Here is a 23,222-nt window from a genome sequence, read left to right as displayed (position 1 = left end):
GCAGCTTGCCCTCACAGCAGGGAACGTGTACGGCTCATCATTGGCCATGGCCACTGCTGGTCGCCCTTGAATCTGCTTGCTGCCGGATCATCAAAGCCTTGATCTTGTATCTAATCGCAAGTGGGCCTCGTGATCGATCGGTCTCTCCATTTATGACGTCGGTTCGCCACGATCGGATCTGGCTCTGCCTCAGGCTCGCGCGTGCAAACTGCAACAACGACTAGCCGGATCGACCGGATTAAGTAGCTATAGCTAGGGTTCATCGTCGATCGGTCCGCAAGCTGGCTGAGAGAGAGAGATGCGGCATGAGTAGACGTGCGAGGTAAACGTCTACCCGGCTCGATCGGATCGAGGCGAGGCGGGGGTTTGACCCTTGTTTAGCCTACAGGGCAGTACTTAATTAACAACCCCGTCCGAAGCACAGTGTCTATTTTTCTCTTAATGAAATATGTGTTCAGACACGTTCGCGAAAAAAAGCACAATACCTGCTGGCCGAGGGTTCCGAAGAATATCGCCATGTGCGTGTGCATCATCATCAACACGCTTGCCGGTGTAGATAGTGGCGGAGGCAGGATTAAGTTCAGGAGGGGCTCTCCTCCTCTTCTTCCTCTTCTAACCTCTCTTTCTCTTATTCTTCTTTCTCAAATTTGTAGAAGGGGCTTAGGGGTGGTTTTATGGGATTTTCAGTGGTAGAAGGGACTCGAGCCCCTCCAAACCCACCGCTAGGGATAGCAACCTCTGCTCTCTTGCGTGCACTCAATCCGACTCTACTCTCTAGTCTCTCAGATCAGTGGCGTGTGTGCCATGGCCCATGGCTAGCTGCGTCGGAGACGGAGAGGAGTGGACCTGATGACGCATCGGGGCATCAGGCCAATCAGGACGCGTTGCTGAAAGCCTGCTCGCTCAGATCGATAGGATGACGCGACTGTTTCTGCACTGGGCCGTGCGTCCTGGCGTGTAGAAACGGGCCGGGCTTGCATGCTTTCCGTTTGTGGGCGGGCGGGGCGGAGCGCGGCAGATATGATGTTGTAAAACCGGTTCGGCCCATCTAACCGTGCACAAGGCCCAAATGAGCCTGCAAGTCAGATCAGCCCTAAACAGGAGTAATTTACCCCTTTTTCTCTTTGAAATAGTGGAGTAATTTACCCTCCCTGAACAGTTCAGGGTTTTACTTTTTAGCTTTTTTATAAAAGATTTTTGCATTTAGATTTTTTTTAAAATAATTTATATTTTTGGACCCTGCGGTCAGCGCCACGATCTGTGGCGCTGAGATAACACATCGATCGTGGCGCTGAGATAACACATCTCGACACCATAAATCATGACGGCAAAATATTTACGTGCAGGCAACCTGCCGCCATGGCTCAAGACGCTGAGCTCGGCGCCAGCGCCGAGGTGCCTGCAGCAGATTGTTTGGCACTCGAGCGACTCGGCGTGCAGGCTGCCGGGCTCAGGGTTTACGTTTTCGTTTTTGAAAAAAATTTCGGTGGCCACCGAAAACGGTATACCGGCCGAAATTTCGCGGTTTTCCGGTAATTTCGACCGGAAAGAGCTCTCAAATTCAAAATTCCGAAATTTCGGTTTTCCGGCCGGAATTTCGTTGCATTTTACCGGTATTCCGTTGCTTTTCACCGAAAAATGATGGAAACCGTCGGAAAATGATGGGAAGTGATCTCAAATTCAAAATTTCGAAATTTCGGTATACCGGCCGGTTTTTCGGTGCATCTCACCGGTTTTTTCGGTGCTTTCCACCGAAAAATGATGGAAACAGTTGGAAAATAATGGGGAAATTATGTATTTATGAAAAGAAATTGAAAATTTTGGGGAGTTTGTCTATATTGATAGATTATAATGCACAATATATAAGAAACTCCAGCACACAATGAGAAATACGAAAACAAAACACATAATTCATGTCCAAAGTGCACACGTACTTAGTCCAAAGTACAAAGTCTATTAAAATTATTACAATTAAGTCCATAGTCCAATTAATGCAACACATTGCAATTTGGTTTTTAGCCCATTTAAACCGGTTTTCAGTTAATTGAATTTGAAAATCGGAGTTGGAACAACTCGTCATTTCATGTGTAAAATTTTATTTTCTCTCTCTGACTTTGTTGGGATTTTGGTTTGTTATGATTTGTGTGACATGCCCATGAAGTTTCACCTTCGTTCATTTTGTGGTTTGCAAGTTATGCGATTTTCCTGACTTAGGTTTATAACGCTAAAACGTAGACTGTTACATGCGCGAGCAGAGGGAGAGCGTGGGTGAGCGCGCGGGAGAGGGAGGAAGGAGTGGGTGAGGCCGTTGGTCACGAGGAGTGAAAGGAGAGTGGATATTTTCTTAATGGGTTAACGGGTCTGTAACGGATATGAACCCAAATCATCAATTTAACCTACCAAATCAATTTAGATTTGAATGATTTCAAATGCTATTAGCTAATAAAAACCTCTAGTTTTTTATCATAATTTTTGCTGATTTTTTTAATGGTTATTTATAAATTTTTTAAAATTTTTTAAATTCGAAACGAAAAATTCCGAAAAACACCGAAAAACCAAAAACCAGTGAAGACCGAAAACGAAAAATACACCGAAATTTCGGCGGTACGCCGCGGAAATTTTAAACCCTGGCCGGGCTAGGCCCCTAGCCCTGCCTCTGACCGTCTGACGACCCCTCCAGGCCACAACGTTTGGCGAGCCCGTGCAGCATGCATGCTTGTTCGACAACTCCCAAGGACCTGTCTATTTCAAAGGCACTGTTCACCCATATGCACACCGTGACACCGTGAGTCAAAATGGTAGCTCTTTATCACAGTCATTCAAAAGACCATGTGTAGACTAGGCAACAAGCTCAATGCTCTTGTGCACGAAGACCAGTCTCAGTGAAAGTTTTATGAACACAATTATCTAGACTGAGAATTAGGTAACTGTGTCAGACGTGTTTTTATAGTGATGAAATTCTCCTCACATTCCATGAAATTTTAGCTTTCTCTCTCCTTGCCATATCATCAAAAGTTGTCGTGGTGCTGCAAACCACAGCCGGGTGGCGGAAGGCACCCGCCCTAGCCCAGAGGGTGTATACTCGGGGGTTAGCTAGTCTAGATCGATCTTCCTCAAGAACACAATGAACACAGCAAGATTTAGAGTGGTTCGGGCCGCCGGAGCGTAATACCCTACGTCCACTGTGTGTTGTATTGCCTTTCCACGAGAGCGAGCGAGCTCACCGGGGCTGGTGTGTGTGTGTGGAGAGCTTGTGTCTGTCTGAAGATGTCTTGTGCACAGCGAGCGCCTCCCTTTTATATCTCAAGGGGGCGCGTACACAGTTGTTGGGTCCCCGACAGGTGGGTCCAACGGTGTAGTATAAAATAACGTACTGTTCATACTTTATGGCATCGCAGGCAGAGGAGATCTCTCTCTGGGTTCCCTTGCCTGCTCCCGGAGCCCTTCGTCCATCATGTCCTGGTGCTGTCTTGTCGGGACGGAACCTGACGTAGCTAGTGGTGTCGCCTGCCACGTAGCTTAAGCGGGCCGTGTAGCTTGCGGCGTAGGCAGCATGATGGAAAAGTGTCGTGCCGTCGTATCCATTTAATGCGGCAGACGGGCTCTGCGCGGGCGCGGCACAGGCGGCTGCATTGTGCACCTTGGTAATACGCGGTGCACAGCGAGGCCTGACAAAAGCTGTCTCGCATACCGCGGCGGCAGAGCACGTCTTGTCCACTTGCATTAAATGCAACGGGCGCGCGAGTCTTTCAGCGGAAGGCTCGGGCTCGAGCCCGTGCCTTCGGGCCACGTGACAGCCCCGGACCCCTATGCGGAAAAAGGGGGGTCCGGGCGGGCGCAGGAGGTCCCGGACCCCTATGGGGGTCCGAGGTCCCGGCCGTCAGCTCGGGTCTTCCCTTGCTTAGAGGCACGTGGCGTCTCCGGGCCCGTCCCCAGGCGGGGAGCGGGTCCGGGGCCGTTGGCCTAGTGAGGGAAGAGCCTGGCCCGTGGGGCGTGGCTATTCTGTCCCTTCCACGCAGTTACGGATAACTACGCAGGTCCTACCTTGCTGCAGTAAGAGTGGGTATCCCTACTACAGGGTACCGACAGTGGCCCCCGGGCCCACCTTGGGGGAGGTACGAACCCACAGGTGGGGCCACTTTTGCAATTTGGCTCCATTCAGTTCCTGCAGGGGCCTTGACTGGCTGTGACCACCTATCGGGTTGGTTGCTGCCTCATCACATCGCAACGGCTTACTGACCATGGGCCCCACGCACAGTGGTTCACCTAGTCGCGCGCGCGACGTTCGACATTGTTGCGGCCGGAGTAAACGGATCATTTACCACCGGCGCAGTTCCCGAAAAGCCCGGCCACGCCAGCGCTTAATGCGTGCACGTCAGCTCAGCTTCCGCCTCGCTCCCCGCGCGTGTGGGCGACGGTTTAGATCCCGTCTCTTCGCACCCTTGTTGGTTACCCGCTCACCCCGACAGGTGGGCCTGGGCCCCCATGTCATGGACTGGGCGGTTAACACCAGGCGCGGGCGTCGCTTGGGTTCCGGCGACGGTTCCGGGGTGCGCCGGTTGAGTCGGGCTTTATAATGGGATGAACCGCATTCCGCGGTTACTTTCCCGCATTCGCCTTCTTCCTTCCAACCTTTGCGCCCCTTTGCCTTCGAGCTTTCCTCGCCCCTTTCTCTCCCGCACAGGCAGCTTCTCACTCCACCGAGAGATGGCGTCCCTTGTTCATCCCCGCCGCTACCAGACCGAGGGAGAGTTGAACACAGTGCCCGTCTGCTGGGATGGAGTGCTCAGGAGACCGGCTGGGGGGTGCGAGCAGGCTCGGTTCCCCTTGGCAACCTCCGCGCCGGGGAGTTTGTGCTATTTATCTCGCACATCTCCACCGGCGTGGGACTGCCGATTTCTTCGTTCCTGCTGCTGCTGCTGGAAGACTTCGGCCTCCAACTTCAGCATCTGACGCCGCACTCCCTCCTCCTGACGTCCATCTTCGTGCATTTATGCGAGATGTTCGTGGGAGTTCGGCCCTGCGTCATCCTCTTCCGCTACTTCTTCATTCTGGTGAGGTCCGGAAGGAGCAAGGGCGAGGTGGGGGGGTACTACTTCCAGGTGAGGAGTGACCTGGCGACTCCTTACATTCCCGGCCTTGCTGGCGGGAAGTGGGAGGAGTGGCGCAGGGATTGGGTGATCGCCACCACCGAGGCCAACGAGCGCTTCACCCTGCCGACCGAGGGGCCCGCCTCCGACAAGGCATCCTGGAGGGCCAAGCCGTCGCTGCAGCCAGAGTTCGACTCCGTGCTGGACAAGATCAGGTCACTGGCGGAGAGCGGCCTCACCTCGTGGCACGTGCTCGGGGACTTCGTGAAGCGCCGGATCGCTCCCCTGAAGAAGCGGCCGCGTGCTGCGTGGAACTTCACCGGCCTCAACGACTGCAGCAGGACCCAACGCGGAGAGGGGAGCGACCTGAACCAGGAGGCCTTGGAGGTTCTGGTGCGGAACGTGACGGGGGACGCCTTCATCCCGGAGAACCTGATCCTCCCGCAGAGCATAGTCCCCCTCTGCGAGGACTCCGCGAGGGTGGCGGTGCTGGCAACCCTGCCGACTCTGGACGACGGGAGACTGGCCCCACGCCAGACCGGAGGCGACGCGAACCGCGGGCTCCGGATCCCTGGTGCATCCGGGGATCAGGCTACGCTGAGCGCTGTGGGATCCGGCGCCACCACGAAAGGGAAGCAGGCCGCGGCTAGCAGCGCGGCCGCAGCCGGCTCCAGCCGTGCACAGGGCAGCTCCGGTACATCGTCGGGCGACGCAGGCCGGCGCAGGCTACTCCGGGGCGACGGGAACCTGGTCTCGGAGCCCGCCGCGAAGCGCCAGAGGTCTTCTGAGGGCGCAGGCCAGGGTAGCTCCCTGGCTGCCGGCCCCCACGGGCCCTCTGGGGCGACTGGACCACCACCATCGCCGCCGAGGAATTCCTCCCGCCGGCAGCAAGAGCAGCAGCAGCAGCCGCCGCAAGAGCAGCGGCAGCAGGCACGCGGGCGGCAACAGCAGCAACAGGTGCGACCCCGGGTTGCGCCCATGCCGCAGCCACAGGGACAGCAGCAGCGGGAGCAAACCCGGGTTGCGCCTGCACCGCAGCTGCAAGGGCAGCAGCAGCAACAGCAGCAGCCGCAAGAAAAGAATCCCGGGCTCCGGGGAAGCTGGGTACCCGGTACTTCTGGGTTAGTGTCATCCTGCTCTCTTCCCTTGCGCCGGTGCTCTGTTTTGTTGTTTTTTTTGAAGGCTTTTCTGCTTTGTTATCAGGGCTCCTCGCCCCAGCGGTTCTTCTACCCTCGCCGGCGCATCGGCAGGTGCCCAGGCGGCGGCGGCCTCGGCGTCGACAGCGACGGCGACCTGCTGCTAGCTTCGTGGCGCATGACGTGATGCTGACTGGCGTGTCATTTTTAGACTCTGCAGCGCACAACGCGGCGGCGGCGACGGGGGTGCCGGTGCTGGGTGCAGCCGCGCCCGACGCGGCGACGGTGGAGGCGCCGATACTGAACGCAGCCGCACCCGACACAACGGCGGCGGAAACGCTGGTGCCGGGTGCTGCTGCACCCGATGCCGCGGCGGCTGAAATGCCGGCTCTGGACGCCGCGGCCCCCGGCGCTGCTACGGCGGAGGCGCCAGTGCTGGGCGCAGCCGCACCCGACGCGGCGGCGGCGGAGGCACCGGAGCTGGGCACGGCCACGTCCGCCACGGCGGCAGCGGGGGCGCCGGAGCTGAGCTCGGCCACGCCCGACACGGCGGCAGCGGGGGCGCCCGAGCCGAGCTCGGCCGCGCCCGACACGGCGGCAGCTGGGGCGCCAGAGCTGGGCACAGCCGCACCCGACGCGGTGGCAGCGGAGGCGCCGGAGACAAGTGCCGCAGCGGAAGCCCCCACCTCCAGCTCCGGTCCTGTTGCAGAGGAGGAGTTGGAGGTGGTTTTTGGCAGGCGGCTCCTGCAGCTCCAACTCCCGGAGGAGGATGCGACTCCCCTTCCTCAGGTGCTGTTGCAGGTTCGGCGGTCGATCGAGGAGGCAACCTCCTCCGCCGAGGTGGCCTTCCGGCGGGAGTGGTCTGCCCTAGAGAGCGAGCGCCAGTGCCTCTCCGACTGGCACACCCGCCTGGAAGCGCACACGAAGGCTGAAGCCTCCCGCGCTGCGGAAACTCGGTCAAAGCTCAAGGCGGACCAAGAGGCCTACCGAGCCAACATTAGAAAGGTGTTTGACCGAGAGTTCGCAGTGTCAAACCGAGAGAAATCCTTGGTGCAGCAGGAGCAGGACTTCACCCTGGAGGTTGTTGGCTTCGCTGCTCAGCGGTCCGACCTCGAGGCTCACCTCGCAGCTCAACAGTCCGAGCTGGAGACTCGCAGCGAGGACCTCGAGGTCCGGAGGCAGGAGCTCGATGTCTTCTCTGCGACTCTGCAGGGATGGCGTGAACAACTGCAGGAGAGAGCTCGCCAGCTAACTGCCGACGAGGCGGATTTGGAGGAGGGCCGGAAGTCCCTCGCCAAGCGGGAGGCTCGCGCCACCGGCATAGAGAAGGAACTTGGGCGCCAGCAAGACTCGCTCAAGAAGCTGAAGGAGTGGGCGGAGCAGAGGGAGGCCAAGCTCGAGGAGAGGTCCCGCGTGCTTGAGGAGAGGTCCCACGAGGTGGAGGTGGCCAAGGCGGCCCTGGACACCCGGGTGCAAGAGGCGGTCCAGGAGGCGGTCCGGAAGCACTAGGAGGACCAGCGCGCGGGAGCCCAGCGGATCGCTGACTGGGCGGCCGAAGCGAGCCTCGCACTGGTACCATTTGGAATGAGCCCGATCCAGGTGGCGGAGCCGCCAGCTTCGATAGCTGACGCTCTCCCAGTGCTGAGCTCTGCTTCGGGTAGGCTCCAGCGCCTGGGGCCGGTCCTTGCTGGGCAGCTCGAAACCGAGGGCCGCGAGCTGATCTGGATGGTGGCGGAGCACATCCTGGCCTGCCTCCGGAGCCATGACCTGGCCATGTCGCTGGTGCCCGTGGTCAATGGCCCTGTAGCGGAGACGGAGGCCGCCGCTCGGGACAGCGTGCGAGAGGTCGTTGACTTCGTTGCCGCCTACTTCAAGCGGGAACCTGCGGACCCTTGAGCGGGGCATTGTACCTATTTCCTTTTGCATTATGTAACAAACTTTGTATTAGCTGAAATTTTTGAAGTAGAAGAAACTTCAACTTAGCTGTTTGTCTATTGATTTGCGGTATGCAGCACCCCGGCGCCCTGGCCCCCTGGCGGATAGGTTCAATTGATTGGACCTGTCTGACACGTGAGCCGTAGGAGATGCTCCGGACCTCCTTGGCATAGGGCTGCATAGTCTGTAAGACGAGCAAGCACCTTGTTCCCTGTGTAGTATACAGGCCTACAGAGAAAAGAATCAAGCTCACTTATACAGTAGCAATGATACTGCAACTTAGCTGCTTGACGCATGCAGAATCCGTTCGTGATGTGTGGAACAAAGCGGATGCTCCGGGCCCCCTGGGAGATAGACTCAGTTATTTTGAGTCTGTCTACCATTGAGACTGGACCTTGATCTGCATGAAGGCTTTGAAGCAGATGCTAGGACCCCCTGGTAGGTAGGCTCAATGGTTTGAGGCTGGCTACCACCAGTCAGGGCTTAACCTGTGTACCACTTCAAATTTACAGCTTAGTAACAGGCCCGCGGGACTCATCCGTGACCAGTGCCAGGCTGGTACAAGGTCCGGGGCTCTAGATGCGCAGGTCCAGGTTGCTTAGCGCTTGTTACAGAGTGGTGGAGTGTGTAGGCTTAGGGTACGGGACCAGGCTAAGGCGCTACACAAGGCTCCGGACCATTCCAGGAAACAGCACGATCTTCCCGGACCTGGCTTCATCATCCCAGGCCTCTCGCAGCAGTGGCAAGGTCACTTTGTTGTACTCGATCTTTTGAGATATAGGACTGGACATGCCGTGCTGGACTTAGGAAACCAACTCTTGAGCTGGAACGGGGTCCGGGCCCTTAATTACCCGACTCCAGGTACTAGAGTACTTGTTACAGGGTGGTGGAGTGTGTAGGCTTTTGGGTACGGAACCAGCTAAGCGGCTACACAGGACTCCGGACCACCCCAGGAAACAAGCACCCGCTCTCCAGAGTAGGTCCCTAAGGGTCTGGACTCTTCTCCAGCAGCAAGAGGGTCCGGATCTGTATGACAGTCCAGCAACTCAGCTCAGATCTTAGTTGTAGCAACAAAGTCAGAGGTCCCCGCGGGGGTTAGAGAGGTAAAAACTTGAGAATCGGCATGCGAATTTAAATTTTGACACAAAGACAGAACTGGGAGAAATTATTTCCTTTGCAATCTTGTTGTACATGGCTTGCGCGATGGATGCCAGAGACCGGGTTCACGAGGTCGGACCTCTACCGTTCTGGGCCGCGCGTTAGCCGACGGTGCGATGGATGCCAGAGGTCGGGTTTACGAGGGTGGCCCCCAACCGCTCTGGGCCGCACGGTAAGTCTATCTTATTACAAAGGAAAGGATTATTTTCCGGCTCTACCTAGGTGTAAAACTTACGCAGATGCTCTATGTTCCATGGGTTGGGCAGCGGCACTCCATCTTCTGTGGCGAGGCGAACGCATCCGGGCCGGCATACCTCTGTAACCTTGAAGGGCCCCTCCCAGCTGGGGGAAAGTTTGTGGAGCCCTGCTCGGCTCAGGATCCGTCTGAGGACGAGGTCGCCAGCCCGGAGCTCCCTGCCGTGCACGAACCATTGATGATAGCGCCGGAGCGCCTGGTTGTAGCGTGCATTTCGGATTGCTGCTCGCCACCTTCGCTCATCAACGAAGTCCACGTCGTCGCGCCGCAGTTGTTCCTGCATGGATTCGTCAAAGGCCTGGACCCGTGGTGAGCCCAGGTGAATTTCTGGGGGAAGGCATGCTTCAGCCCCGTAGACCAGGAAGAACGGAGTCTCCCCGGTGGCTCGGCTGGGTGTGGTCCGATTGCCCCATAGCACGCATGGAAGCTCGTCAACCCATTTGGCACCATGCTTCTTCAAGCAGTTGTAGGTGCGGGTCTTGAGTCCCCTGAGGATCTCTGCATTCGCTCTCTCAACTTGTCCATTGCTGCGAGGATGTGCTACGGACGCGAAGCATAGCTGGATGCCAATGTCCTCACAGTACTCTTGGAAGAGTCTGCTTTTGAATTGGGTCCCGTTATCCGCGATGATGCGGCTTGGGACGCCAAATCTGCATACAATGGACCTGAGAAAGGCGACTGTTGATTTCTTAGTGATATTCACCGCAGGCGGACCCGTCAAAGAAGAGTGTCCAGTGAGGCTCGGTGAAGACTGGTGTCCTGATTTCCGGCTCCGGGGGTCCAGCGTTGACGACCAGACCCCCAGGATTGCTTGGGGAAGGAGTCCACTCCGCTAAGAAATCAACCAGGATCTGGCTCTTGATTGCATGGCGTGGCTGGAAGTCCAGTTGGAACTCTGCCAGCTCTGCCGCCCACTTGGCGATATTGCCTGTGGCGTTGGAGTTGTGCAGGATCGCTCTTAACGGGTAAGAGGTCACTACGACAACTCGGTGTGCCTGAAAGTAGTGGCGCAGTTTCCTGGACGCAATAAGTATCGCATAGATAAGCTTATGCGTCTCAAGATACTTGGCCTTCGCCTCGTGGAGGACTTCACTGACGTAGTAAACTGGCTTTTGGACGGTCCGGACCCTGGTTACCGGGTCCGGCTCGCCCTTATCTACCACATCAGGTCCTTGGGCCCCCAGCGGCTCTGGGTTCCCACTAGCACAAGGCTCGTCCGGACCCCCTTGTGCGGGGAGGGGGTCCGGGGCTTCAGGCAGAGGTGAGGCTGACGGGCCCCCGTGTCCGGGGTCCGGCTCACCATCTTTGGCCGGGGAGACCCTGGTGTCCCCCTGGCGAGCTTGCTCCGTCCTTTCGGCGACCAGCACCATGCTGACTGCCTCCACAGACGCAGCAAGATATAGAAACAACGGCTCACCGGGCTCTGGAGCCACCAATACTGGCAGCGAGGTGAGGTGCTGCTTCAGCTCCTGGAAGGCCTCCTCAATAGTTTGAAGAAGGGGAGGGCCCTCTCAGCTAGCCTCGATATGAAGCGGCTAAGAGCAGCGAGAGATCCAGTGAGCTTCTGGACATCCTTGATGCGGCCAGGAGGCCTCATCGCTTCGATCACCTTGATCTTGGCTGGGTTTGCCTCGATGCCCCGATGTGAGACCAGGAAACCCAGCAGCTTCCCTGCTGAGACGCCGAAGATGCACTTCTCGGGATTCAGCTTCGTGCGCGTGCCGCGGAGCCGGTCGAAGACGAGGGACAGGTCCTCCACTAGTGTTGACCCTACCTTAGTCTTGACCACAATGTCATCGACATAAACCTCAACAACATCTCTAATCAGATTACAGAAGGTTTTGTTCATAGCTCGTACAAACGTGGGTAAGGCATTCCTTAGACCATACGGCATGACAATGTAGCAATAAAGCCCATCTACTGTTACAAAGGCAGTATGCTTCCTATCCTCTCTAGACATCTGAATCTGGTGGAAACCAGAGTATGCATCTAGGAAAGACAAAAGGTCACACCCGGAGGTGGAGTCCACGATCTGATCGATACGCGGAAGAGGATAGGGGTCTCTAGGACATGCCTTGTAGAGGCTGGTGTAGTCGATGCACATCCGAAGCTTCCCATTGGCCTTTGGGACGACGACCGGATTGGCCAACCACTCGGGGTGGTGGACCTCCTCGATGAAGCCGGCATGTAGGAGCTTGTGGACTTCTTCGCGGATGAAGTTTTGTCGCTCCACGGACTGCTTCCGAGGCTTCTGGCGCACTGGCGTGGCGTCGGGGTAGATCCTTAGATTGTGCTCGATCACTTCCCTGGGGATCCCGGGCATCTGTGACGGTTCCCAGGCGAACACGTCGACATTTGCCCGGAGGAAAGCGATGAGCGCATCTTCCTATTTCTCCTCCAGGTTCCCCGCGATGCGGGTGGTCCTGGTGGAATCCGCTCCAATCTGCACTGTCTTCATGGGAACATGGTCCGGATCGGACGGTTGGACCTTGGGAGCCTTTGCAGGCGCCTTGGGCTGCGAGGTGGACGGATCCTCCTCGGAACGCGCAGCCTCTGCCGCCAGAGCATGCAGCCTCTCAACTGCAGCGACGGCAGCGGTGCGGTCGCCCTGCACGGTGAGGACTCCGGCAGGGGAAGGCATCTTCAAGACCAAATACCCATAATGAGCAATGGCCTTGAAGCGGTAGAGCGCCGGCCGGCCAATGAAGGCGTTGAACGGGAGGTTTACTTCCGCCACATCGAACAGAACGCTCTCTGTGCGGAAGTTCTCCTCGGTCCCGAACGTGACCGGCAATGTGATGCTCCCTAGAGGGAACACCGGGTGTGGGCCCACTCCAGAGAATGTGCGAGAGGGAGTCAGCTTGGACTCCGGGATCTGCAGCTGCTTGAACGCTGCATAGCTGATGACATTGAGGCCTGCCCCACCGTCAATCAGCACGTGATAGAGCCTTACGTTGGATATGACGGGAGCGGTGACTAGACGTAGTACACCAGCTCCGGCCATATTCTCCGGGCAGTCGGATGGCCCGAAAGAGATGGGGGTGTTCATCCACCTCTGGTGCGGCGGCGCCTTCGGGACCCCCGGCTTCACCGAGAGGACCTCCCGGTGAAGGGTCTTCACGTCCCGTCGGGAGACAAGCTCCCAGCTTCCGCCGTACATTACGTACAGCTTCTTGCGGCGGTCGCCGTTGTTGGAATCGGAGTCGTCGCCGTGGTAGACGCCCTTCAGCTCTCGAGCGGGGGATTGGTACCCCAGCTCCTTCTCCCCGGCGGCGGCCCCGCTGTCGGAGGCCTTCTCCTTGCCGGCCCGCTGGCGAGGAGGAGGTGAGCCGTCTCTGGAGGACTGCTCACGCCGCCCACTGACCAGCTTCGCGAGCTTCTGGATCTCGCGGCAGTCAGCGGCGCTGTGGCGTGCGGTGGGATGCACTGGGCATGAACCTCCGCACCCACCTTACGGGCGAGGGCGTTTGCCATGTGCATTTTGGCCCCCAGCCGCTGCTGCCGCAGCCATCGCCGCCGCTGGCGCCGCCGCTGCAACGACTGGTCCACCAGATTGCAGTTCCCCGCGATTCCGGTTCTTGTTCTTCTTCTTCTTGCCACCGCCCTGAGCGGTAGCACTAGAGCCGCCAGCCTTGGCGTCTCCGCTTTGGGGGGCTGAGTGCCATGCACGACCCTCAGCGGCCCTGGCACACTTGTCTGCCAGGGAGAAAAGCGTAGTGACGCTTTCCACCTCGTGCGTCGCCAGCTTCTCGAGCATCTTCTCGTCACGTACCCCCTGGTGGAAAGCAGTGATAATAGATGCATCTGAGATACGAGGAATGGTACCCCGTACCTTGGTGAAGCGCGAGATGAAGGCCCGGAGCGTTTCTCCGGGTTTTTGCCTCACGGCGTGGAGGTGTGCCTCCACACCACGCTGCTGGTACGCACTGGCGAAGTTCGCTGTGAACCTCGCACAGAGCTCTTCCCAGGACTGGATCGTCCCAGGTGTGAGATTCATGAGCCAGGTCCGGGCTGGCCCAGACAAGGCTACATGAAAGTAGCTTGCCATGACGGCGCCGTTACCACCAGCCGCTGTGATGGCAGTAACGTACACCTGCAGGAACTCCAACGGGTTAGTGGTACCGTCGTACTTTTCCGGCAGGTGGGGGCGGAACTTGGATGGCCATGCCACTGCTCGGAGGTGGTCCGCCAGCGCAGCGCAGCCCACCCCAGCAACTGGTGCGCCTGGCTGTATCCGGGCGTTCACCGGGGGCTTGGGTGCCACTACGTCCAAGTCGGAGTTGAGGTTACGGCCCTCAATGTTAAGACGGCGCTCTCGCGCCCTCTCAACGGAGACGCGGGCATCCTCTCCCGCGCGCCGGCGGTTGAGCTCCGCCCGCAGGTCTTCTGTTCGTGCACCCCTCACGGTAGGGGAGCGCACGGACGCCGACGCACCGCCCTGACGCTGGTGGTAAGGTACCACCGCGTTGCCGGGCGGAGGTCGTTGCCCAGTCCTTGCAGAACTGGGGGAGGCCTGAACCAGGTGGAGGAGACGGTCAACGTCGTCCCGCCACTGCTTCAGGGAGTCTGGCGAGGCTGCCTCAGCCGGGGGGTTGCGAAGCAACTCCCTAGCCGCTGCCAGCGCTCCGCCGCTTGCAGCTTGTGAGGGGGCCCTTGATGGGCGCCCTGACTCTTGCCGGCGAGCAGCGCGCGCTGCCGCCGACGGTGGCTGCTCCGCAGGCACAGTTGCCCCTGGAGCAGGAACGCGAGAGGCATGTGGCGTGGAGGACGCCACACCCTCCGTCATCTCCACGTCGTCCACGCGAACCATGGGGACGAAGAAGAGATGAACTGCGACCAGCTAAAGCTCCCCTACCTGGCGCGCCAAATGTCGTGGTGCTGCAAACCACAGCCAGGTGGCGGAAGGCACCCGCCCTAGCCCAGAGGGTGTATACTCGGGGGTTAGCTAGTCTAGATCGATCTCCCTCAAGAACACAATGAACACAGCAAGATTTAGAGTGGTTCGGGCCGCCGGAGCGTAATACCCTACGTCCACTGTGTGTTGTATATCCTTTCCACGAGAGCGAGCGAGCTCACCGGGGCTGGTGTGTGTGTGTGGAGAGCTTGTGTCTGTCTGAAGATGTCTTGTGCACAGCGAGCGCCTCCCTTTTATATCTCAAGGGGGCGCGTACACAGTTGTTGGGTCCCCGACAGGTGGGTCCAACGGTGTAGTATAAAATAACGTACTGTTCATACTTTATGACGTCGCAGGCAGAGGAGATCTCTCTCTGGGTTCCCTTGCCTGCTCCCGGAGCCCTTCGTCCATCATGTCCTGGTGCTATCTTGTCGGGACGGAACCTGACGTAGCTAGTGGTGTCGCCTGCCACGTAGCTTAAGCGGGCCGTGTAGCTTGCGGCGTAGGCAGCATGATGGAAAAGTGCCGTGCCGTCGTATCCATTTAATGCGGCAGACGGGCTCTGCGCGGGCGCGGCACAGGCGGCTGCACTGTGCACCTTGGTAATACGCGGTGCACAGCGAGGCCTGACAAAAGCTGTCTCGCATACCGCGGCGGCAGAGCACGCCTTGTCCACTTGCATTAAATGCAGTGGGTGCGCGAGTCTTTCAGCGGAAGGCTCGCGCTCGAGCCCGTGCCTTCGGACCACGTGACAGCCCCGGACCCCTATGCGGAAAAAGGGGGGTCCGGGCGGGCGCAGGAGGTCCCGGACCCCTATGGGGGTCCGAGGTCCCGGCCGTCAGCTCGGGTCTTCCCTTGCTTAGAGGCACGTGGCGTCTCCGGGCCCGTCCCCAGGCGGGGAGCGGGTCCGGGGCCGTTGGCCTAGTGAGGGAAGAGCCTGGCCCGTGGGGCCTGGCTATTCTGTCCCTTCCACGCTGTTACGGATAACTACGCAGGTCCTACCTTGCTGCAGTAAGAGTGGATATCCCTGCTACAGGGTACCGACAAAAGTGATGGTATTTAATATTACGAAACCCTTCATGAAACTAGTATTGATAATGGCCTAAGCCCATGGCTGATTATTTTCGGTCTTTGTGTTGTGTAGGACAGGTTGCGTTTAGTTTTAAAAAAGTTTGTGCAGTATCCGGCACATCGAATTTTTCAACACATGCATATAGCATTAAATATAGTGGAAAAAATAATTAATTATATAGTATAACTGATTCCTACGAGATGAATCTAATGATGTTAATTAATCTATGATTGGACATTAATTGTCAAATAACAACAAAATATACTACATTAGCCAAACTCAAATTTTTTCACCAACTAAACACCCCCACATTTGTTTCCTGTCTGAAAAGAAATAATAAACGACAAATCGATGCATAAGTTCATGTATATTGATTTTACTGGACTAGCAACCTTGTAAATGAATTCATACTGCTCATGTTTATGGGACGCATCTATAGTCTGAGATCTTCTTAATGAAACACATGCGGTGAGCGCTGGGATGGTCGAATGGAGAGGTGATGCGGCCAGAGTCAAAGCTTTGTTCTCGGTTGATAAAGTAGCATCTTGTCAGTTGGTGGTGACAATTATAGGAAAAATATAAATTTATGTATTAATATTAGAAAAATCTAAATGACGTCATGTCGCGCTACATGTTAGCGCGCGACTATTGAGCCCAGCAGGCCGCGGGCCTTTTTTTCATGGTTATCCTAGTGCTACACGGAAACGTTGTTGACTTGTTAGGTGACGGATCATGGTTTGTGTACGTGGTCCACGCCCCTGCCTCTCTTGCATAGTTTTTCATTGAATAGTATTGACCCATAAAAATATTTTATTTTTTTTCATATTATTCCTGTTTCGATAACCGATTACACTATTGTGTTCTACGCAACATGATGAACAAAATTAGACCCCATTTGTATATATTTTAATGATGTTTGTAAACTAGTAGTAACTTATATGATGGTTTACTCTCTTTTTATAGCAATTTATGTGTATATCGGCTTACTATAGTAATAACTTGTCGGTACCCTGTAGCAGGGATACCCACTCTTACTGCAGCAAGGTAGGACCTGCGTAGTTATCCGTACCTGCGTGGAAGGGACAGAATAGCCAGGCCCCACGGGCCAGGCTCTTCCCTCACTAGGCCAACGGCCCCGGACCCGCTCCCCGCCTGGGGACGGGTCCGGAGACGCCACGTGCCTCTAAGCAAGAGAAGACCCGAGCTGACGGCCGGGACCTCGGACCCCCATAGGGGTCCGGGACCTCCTGCGCCCGCCCGGACCCCCCTTTTTTCCGCATAGGGGTCCGGGGCTGTCACGTGGCCCGAAGGCACGGGCTCGAGCGCGAGCCTTCCGCTGAAAGACTCGCGCGCCCACTGCATTTAATGCAAGTGGACAAGGCGTGCTCTGCCGCCGCGGTATGCGAGACAGCTTTTGTCAGGCCTCGCTGTGCACCGCGTATTACCAAGGTGCACAGTGCAGCCGCCTGTGCCGCGCCCGCGCAGAGCCCGTCTGCCGCATTAAATGGATACGACGGCACGGCACTTTTCCATCATGCCGCCTACGCCGCAAGCTACACAGCCTGCTTAAGCTACGTGGCAGGCGACACCACTAGCTACGTCAGGTTCCGTCCCGACAAGACAGCACCAGGTCATGATGGACGAAGGGCTCCGGGAGCAGGCAAGGGAACCCAGAGAGAGATCTCCTCTGCCTGCGACGCCATAAAGTATGAACAGTACGTTATTTTATACTACACCGTTGGACCCACCTGTCGGGGACCCAACAACTGTGTACGCGCCCCCTTGAGATATAAAAGGGAGGCGCTCGCTGTGCACAAGACATCTTCAGACAGACTTCAAGCTCGCCACACACACACCAGCCCTGGTGAGCTCGCTCGCTCTCGGGGAAAGGCAATACAACACATAGTGGACGTAGGGTATTACGCTCCGGCGGCCCGAACCACTCTAAATCTTGCAGTGTTCATCGTGTTCTTGAGTGAAATCTAACTGGGACTAGCTAACCCCCGAGTACACACCCTCTGGGCTAGGGCGGGTGCCTTCCGCTACCCGGCCGTGGTTGCAGCACCACGACATTTGGCGCGCCAGGTAGGGGCAGACGACGACGGCGGTAGGGGGGCCTCTCCCCCTCAAAGCCAAAGAATTTGTCTCATGCTACCTAAGCATATGACAGCTCTTAGGCAAGGAGTGGCCCCCCGAGCTCCCAAGGTGATGCTGGATGATGCAGTTCAGGCACATCTAGGGTGCCTTCGCCTCCGACGACTATGAAGAATTCAGGAGTGGCCGTACCACTTCCAACCGGAGAAGAACACGCTGTATAGCATGCAGCCGTAGGTTACTCCTAAGAAAAGATTAAGAGAGTCCTCCTTTGTAATAACGTGGCGCCTATGTGTGTGTCCAGAGCGGTCAAGGTCTGACCTTGTAAACCCGACCTCTGGCCCTATCACACAAATAGGCAAAAAGCGGTCTGGAGCGGTGGAGGTCCGACCTCGTAATCCCGACCTCTGATGTATACCGTGATAACCACACTAATAAAGGAGAGTTATTTTCTTAGTCTTGTCTCGACTCCACTCTAATTACATTCATTCGTTCTGGTTGGCTATTTCTTGGTTAACCGTCTCTTCCCCCCAAACAGAGTCTTTTCTTTTGTTAGCGATCCAAGTTAAGTTGCCGACTTGAAGTCAGGTGAGGACGCCCCTTCTAGCTGGAAGGCAGTCCGGACCCCTAAGGACCTGCTTTGGAGAAGTGATACTCGTATCCTGGGGTAGAGGAGCTCCGCGTAGCTTAGCCTGGTAATGTATCCTAAGCTTACGTACTTCACTACCTTGTTACAAGTACTCTAGTATCCGAGACTGCTGTCTTTAGAGGTCCCGGGCTCCCTTCTAGTATAAGGCTTGGTTTCCTGCACCTTACTATGAGATCCGGTGATATTTTCCTTTGGTTTGTCAGCAATAATCCAAGTCCACTCCGGTGGCCCGCTCCGGCGGAGACCGCTCGCCACGGTCGCTCCAAGTCCACTCCGGTGGCCCGCTCCGGCGGAGAACGCTCGACACGGTCGCTCCAAGTCCACTCCGGTGGCCCGCTCCGGCGGAGACCGCTCGCCGCGGTCGACCCAAGTCCACTCCGGTGGCCCGCTCCGGCGGAGACCGCTCGCCACGGTCGGCAAGAGCCAGGTCCGGGAAGTAGTGCTTGCTCCCTGAGCGATCCGAAGTCTGTATAGCCGCTTAGCTTGGTTCCATACCCTAAGCCAACACCTTCATCGCCCTGTGGAGAGCACTCTAGTACCTGAACCTGGCAACAGGTGTACCGGCCTCAGGGGTCCGGGACGCTCGCTCTCTCTCTCCATAAGCGCACCAACGTAATCAAGTTGCGTAGAAACACATCATGGTAGTGGTCCCACCCGCGGGTTCGTACCTCTCCCGAGGTGGGCCCGGGGGCCACTGTCGGTACCCCAGGACTGGGGTACCCCTTCTTGCTGTGTCTAGGCAAGGGCCTTGTAGTTATCCTTGACTACGTCCAAACAGCCGGACCCCTGTGGTCCGGAGTCCTGATCTCTCGGCAATGGTTCCGGACCTGCCTCACGACTGGGAAAGATCCGGGAACGACGCGTGTCCCGGAAGAGGCGGGCAGCCCAAACAGCCGGGGCTCCGGACCTCCTAAGGGGTCCGGACCCCCGCGGAAGTCCCGGACCCCTTGTATGGTAACCGGACCCCTCGCTAAGGGAAGAAGTCGACGCCCTGCCTCGGGGTGGTCCGGAGCCGACACGTGTCTACAAGCACAGACACGTGTACAAGGCCGCTTGGTCTCCATACTAAGCCTCACCCACCACTGCATTTATTGTGGTAGGTGGACGCCCGCATTGATGCAGTGGAAGCCGAGGCGATTCTTTGACCAGGGGCACTATTGATCGCGTATTACCAAGATAGTGGAGCCGCTGGCGCCGCCCACGCTGCGCCTGCCAAGTCTGTCATAACAGATGGATACGACGGCTCGGCTTCACCCATTATGACGCCTACATAATAGCCTCCACAGGCTACGCCGCAAGCTACGCTCCCCCAACGGACACCTTGGTGACGGGACAAGAGAAGACCACTGTAGCGCTAGCAGGGCGTATCGGAGGAAAGATCCGTAACCACTGTACCCATCTAAATACTCTGCGTAGTATGCTGCGCAGTCACGTTGGGCCCACCTGTCGGGGCCCCAACGTCCTATGTATCCGCCCCCTTGGTCTATAAAAGGGGGCGTCCGCTAGAAGGAAAACTCAGGCTGGGTGAGAGCCAAGGCCTGGCAGAGGATAGACTCATACACAACAGAGATCAAAACTTCTCCCAGTGGACGTAGGGTATTACGCTCCGGCGGCCCGAACCACTCTAGTTCGTGTGTTCTTGTGTACTTATCTCAGGGCTAGATCAGCCCAATCGCCTAGTACCTCCCCGAGCACTCCCTCTCTGGGAATAAGCGGGTGCGTTCCGCCACCCGGCTGTGGGTACCCTAGAAATCCCACAACACAACTTGTGTGCATAATAATTTTTGTATTGTGACAACTTCTTGTATAAGTAAATGATAGATTTTGTTTTTTTATAACTTTTATCTTATATATGTTTGGCAACTTATATGTATAATATGTTCTGATAATGTATTAAATTTATGTGTATGACAATTTACTCTTTTTTACTAGTTAGTGTATGACATCTTGTGTTTGCGACAACTTATACGTATATGATATATTCTATTTTTTATGACAACTTATGCTTATAACAGATTATACTATTGTGGCAACTTTGTTTTTAAGCTAAGTTATAAATATTTTGTCGCAACTTGTATCTTTCATGTGTGTCAATTTATATACGTATATTATAGTAACTTCTTCAATAATATCAAGCTCAATTTTACATATAAGTTGCTACTAGTTTAAAATATTTTTAAAATATATGCAAGTGGGGTCTAGTTTTGTTCGTCTCATCACGTAGAACATAACGGTGCAATCGGTATTCAAAACTGAAACCATACCAAAGAGATAAAATATTTTTTCTAACAAATTGCATGTTAAAAGCCACACATACATACTGTATGAGGGTTGGAGAGAGAGAGTAAGCAACATATATTTGGAAACATATATTTGGAAAGATAAGGAAGGGGATGTGCAGGCAGGTGGTTCCACACGAAAAGGGGATCGCGTGATAACGGGGTCCATTAATATTCTATTCAACTAAGATGAATATTTTAAGAATAAAAAATTTATTTGTAGATTTTAGAATGTAGAAAACAATAGAATTGTGCATCCAACGTGGAGATTCGGGAGGACTTGTTCCATACTATTCAATTAAAATATTGTTCTCTATCTTTAAATAGAAATAGAAAAAAAAACGTAAACAGCGCCGCAACAGCGGTTGCAGCGGTTGCACGCAGGACCAGACAGTCTTGCACGGAAATCGATGAACTTCATTTAAAAAATCGATGAGGCACGGGAGACCTACACCCTGCAGGCCTAGTGGCCTACGCACACCACATGCATGCACAGGGTCTTGTTTGATTCGTGTTAGAATTTTAACATACTAATAATGAATAGTGATATTTTACCGCCAATTACAATGTAAAAAAAGTTAGTTTACAAAATTAACTACAGAACCCCGCGCTAGTGACCTTAAAGAATCTAATAAGACATTTGACCAGACGATTAGAGAATAGTTAATAGTTACTATAGCATCACTATGACCAATCATCGATTAATTACCATCATTAGATTCGTCACGAAAAGTTACATCTATTCCTAAAAAAATTACAAATAGACTTCATTTAATACTTCATGTATGCCAAATTCTCTTTTCGAGAAACATGTGCGTTATTTTTTTAGCATTGCTAAACAAGGTCATGGCGCCGAGGTAGCTGCCACGTCAGCGCCACCTCAATCCGGTGGTAAATACCTTGGCGACATGTGTTACCTCGGCGCCACGATATGTGGCGCTGAGGTCTAAGGTCCAGAAATACAAATCGTTTCTAAAAAGATATTGATGTGAAATTCTTTACAAACAAGGGCTAAAAAATAAAAAGTGCGGTTCAAGGTCTATCTGCAGACGTGAAGCTCCAAATCTCAATTCAGCCGTCAAACTTCGTCGATACTACTAGCACGTTTGAAGGAAACAACCTGGTATGTACTCCCCTCCGTTCCAAATTATAAATTATTTTAAATTTTTCAAATTATAAGTTATTTTAAAATTTTTAGAGAGTCAAATAATCTCTAAGTTTGATCAAAATTATAGAGAGAAATACAAAGATTTATGACATCAAATAGGTATAATATGAAAATATAACTAACAAAGAATCTAATAATACTTAATTGATATCGTAAATATTATTATCTTGTTGTATAAATTTAGTCAAATTTGAAAAATATTGACTCTCCAATATTCTTGGGTTGACTTATAATTTGGAACAGAGAGTACGACCCTTTCTTCCGTTCTTTTTTTTTTCAATTGACACTTCCCTTTTCATCAGCTAAGATCGTCAAAAAAAAAAGATCGGACAAGGAAAAGCAACCAACAAATCCACGACCAACGGAATATACATAGGCCTTCTTTAATCTCAAAATGCAAAATACAAAATTTTTATAAATCACTTGTATAGTGTACTAAATATAGTCAAAAAATAAATCGCATTACACAAATAGATTGTAAATCGCGAGACGAATCTAATGAGCCTAATTATGACGTGATTAGACCCTAAATTGATACAGTAATGCTACAGCAAACATGCTCTAATGATGAGTTAATTAGGCTCATTAGATTCGTCTCATAGTTTACATACGAGATATGTAATTAGTTTTGTGATTAGTCTATATTTAATACTTTAAATATTAAAGATTCTCTTCTAAAAGAGAACATATCTAGTGCAAACTATAACTTCGTAAAAACCTGTGCAAACCATTGCAAAAAAGGTCGTCTAAATTCACCAAAAAAATTACACATGTAGATGATATGATGATACACAATTTTGTAAAATATCTTGTCCAAACTCAACTTGGTTTGTAAGATATAAAAATAACAAATTTCTAAAAAATCATCTGGACAACTTCCTGGCTTGAAATTTGTTCTTTTTATATCTCATAGACGAAGTCGAGTTTGGACAAGATATTTTACAAGGTTGTGTATCATCATGTCATCTAGATGTGTGATTTTTTTGGTGAATTTAGATGACATTTTTGCAGCTCGCAAACAATTCAAAGACAAAGCATGACACAATCGAAAGACACCAACAATCGCCGATTAGCACCACCACTGAACAACATACTTGCCGATTTTGCTTCATCTGTTGCATCCTGCACCACCCCTCGTAGCTATGCCGAACCCACTGCCGCCCTCCAACCGAGGACCACCCAGTGGGATGGGGACTAAGAGTGGCGAAGGACACACAAACCAAAGCTCACCGGAAACGACAACCTCCCTTGTAGCCGAAGGCGACACCTACAGTACATCCGGGCTCCACGTACCACCATCCAATGCCACCCAAGGGGAGGAAACCGTGAGGAGGAATGATGGAAGCTGTGAAAACACCACCCGGCATTTGATTTTTTGCCACCATCAACAAGGAGAGCATCGACGAAGCAGAGGCACCAGGGGAGGATGCTCGCCGAACCACGACAGCAGCCACCAACCAATGCCTGCATCACCCAGGAAGAGTAAGCCAG

Source organism: Panicum virgatum, chromosome 1N (assembly GCF_016808335.1).
Source record: "Panicum virgatum strain AP13 chromosome 1N, P.virgatum_v5, whole genome shotgun sequence".
Lineage (NCBI taxonomy): Eukaryota > Viridiplantae > Streptophyta > Magnoliopsida > Poales > Poaceae > Panicum > Panicum virgatum.
Note: the sequence above shows the minus strand (reverse complement) of the source record.